Source organism: Gorilla gorilla, chromosome 15 (assembly GCF_029281585.2).
Source record: "Gorilla gorilla gorilla isolate KB3781 chromosome 15, NHGRI_mGorGor1-v2.1_pri, whole genome shotgun sequence".
In the NCBI taxonomy this organism is placed as follows: Eukaryota; Metazoa; Chordata; class Mammalia; order Primates; family Hominidae; genus Gorilla; species Gorilla gorilla.
The window spans coordinates 82,775,414-82,777,517 of record NC_073239.2 but is presented as its reverse complement, the minus strand read 5'-3'; the positions used below and the strand labels follow the sequence as shown (position 1 = coordinate 82,777,517).

General features: G+C 43.4%; 1 pseudogene; it reads left to right on the top strand.

Moving 5' to 3' along the window:
• The first annotated feature begins 227 nt into the window (after positions 1-227).
• LOC101126139 (nuclear receptor coactivator 4-like) lies at positions 228-1,538 on the top strand (annotated as a pseudogene).
• Positions 1,539-2,104: the final 566 nt, after the last annotated feature.

The window sequence follows — 2,104 nt, the reverse complement described above, 5'->3', positions numbered from 1 at the left end:
ATAAAAGGAATAAGTTCTGGCATTTGATAGCAGAGTAGGGTGACTATAATTAAGAATAATTGATTAGAGTGTACCCAAAACAAAGCTCTAGCCAATCAAGTCTCTGTGTGCCTGGAGAGACTGGGCAGTTTGACCTTTAAGCCTGAATATTCAACTGTCCTACTCTTTGAAGCAGACACAACTGCTCTGCTTCAGACCATCACCACATTTGTGTCTCTCAAAACCAAATTCCTGAGCACTTGATGGTTCATGCTAGTTCATCAAATTTTGGGCCTTTCCTGGAGAAACGAGGCTATATCCCAATGCAAGAGCAGAATCCAGCATCACAACTGTTCCTCTCAGCAAATGGCTCCTTGGAAGCAAACCTGCCAGTGATTGTCTGGACTGACTCACCCAAAAGCAGACCTTGGAGAATAGTCAGACTTCTGCCAGAGCCTGCAATTTCTTCAGTAGTGTCTGGGAAAACCTAAAGGGCTTAGAAAACTGGCTCCTCAAGAGTCAGCGACAGGAAGTTCCTGAAAAACCAAGTTATCAAAAGTGTAACAGCCATTCCACTACCAGTTCTTTCTCCATTGAAACTGAAGATCAAGAGTTTCCTGAACAAGATGAGACAGATCTATCAGATTGGTTGGTGACTCCCTAGGAACCCCAGAAGCTGGAGAAGCCTGAGAATGGCAGTCATGAAACCAGTGAGAAGTTTAAGCATTTGTGCCAGTCCTACAACGTGAACGATTGGCTTGTCAAGACCAACTCCCGCACCAACTGTCAGGGCAACAAGCCCAAGGGGGTGGAGATTGAAAACCTGGCAATCTGAACTGCCTGAATGACCACTTGGAGGCCAAAACACCATTGTCCACCCCCAGCGTGGTTACTGGGATTGGCTTGTCCAGAAGCATCATGACCCATGTAAGGTAGAGGAGATGTGCAAAGCCAATGAGCCCTGCACAAGCTTTGCAAAGTGTGTGTGTGATGAGAATTGTGAGAAGGAAGCTCTGTGCAAGTGGCTTCTGAAGAAAGAAGGAAAGGATAAAAATGGGATGCCTGAGGAACCCAAACCTGAGCCTGAGAAGCATAAAGATTCCCTGAACATGTGGCTCTGTCCTTCTAGAAAAGAAGTAAGAGAACACAGGCACTAAAGGTAATGGTTCCTTCTAGAATTTCTGATTCCTTCCAAGTCATAAGGAACAGCTGTCAGAGTGACTCATCTGGCCGCCATACAAAAAAGGAAGTCCCAAGGAAGACAGAGCTGGCAAACCAAAGCCTAAAAGCCCCATGACCACTTTCTGGTGTCCCTTTAACACAGCTGACTGGGTCCTGCCAGGACAGAAGATGGGCAACCTCAGCCAGTTATCCTCTGCCAAAGACAAGTGGCTGCTTGGAAAGAAGGCCCAGGAAGTATTACTTAATTCACCTCTACAGGAGGAATATAATTTCCTCCTAGACCTTTTCGGCCTCCCTGCAGTTTGTGACCTTTTCGCCTGTATGCAGCTTAAGTTGATAAAGAGAAGTGGTTACATCAAACTCCTCTGCAGATGTGAAGGAATGGACAGCAAGAGTTGAGCAGTTTTCTGCCGATCATCACACATCATGAGCTGAGTGACTACAGGTTGCCAAATCATTGTTTCTGAGTCTAACCAGTGAGCTTAGTTCTTCTCCTGCCTAATTTTGTACTAGTGAAGTGAGGTGAGTCATGAGACTGAGTTACCGTTTAAAAGAAAAACCCTGTTTAGCAATGCTGAGGTAACTCAGTTCCTTCCTTCTTACAGAAGTATTAATCCACCCTACACTAGAAATGCAGCAACTTGGTGGACCCGTCTTTTTCACAAGCCTCCAAGTCTCCTTAGATTGGGTTGTTACTAAAAGTACATTAAAGCACTCTAGTCTTAAAAATGAAATATTTCTATAATCGAAGTGTATTGATGTATTCTAAAGCTAGTAAACTTCCCTAACTTTTAATTGCCCTATAGATGCTTCTCTTGCTGTGGGTTTTCTTCTGTTAGTGGTCAAAATAATGATTTTTCTGTTCTGTTAACATATTGTGTATTTTACAAAAAAAATTAACCTGGCCAATAGTGATTACCAAAAATATACATTAACAATCTTG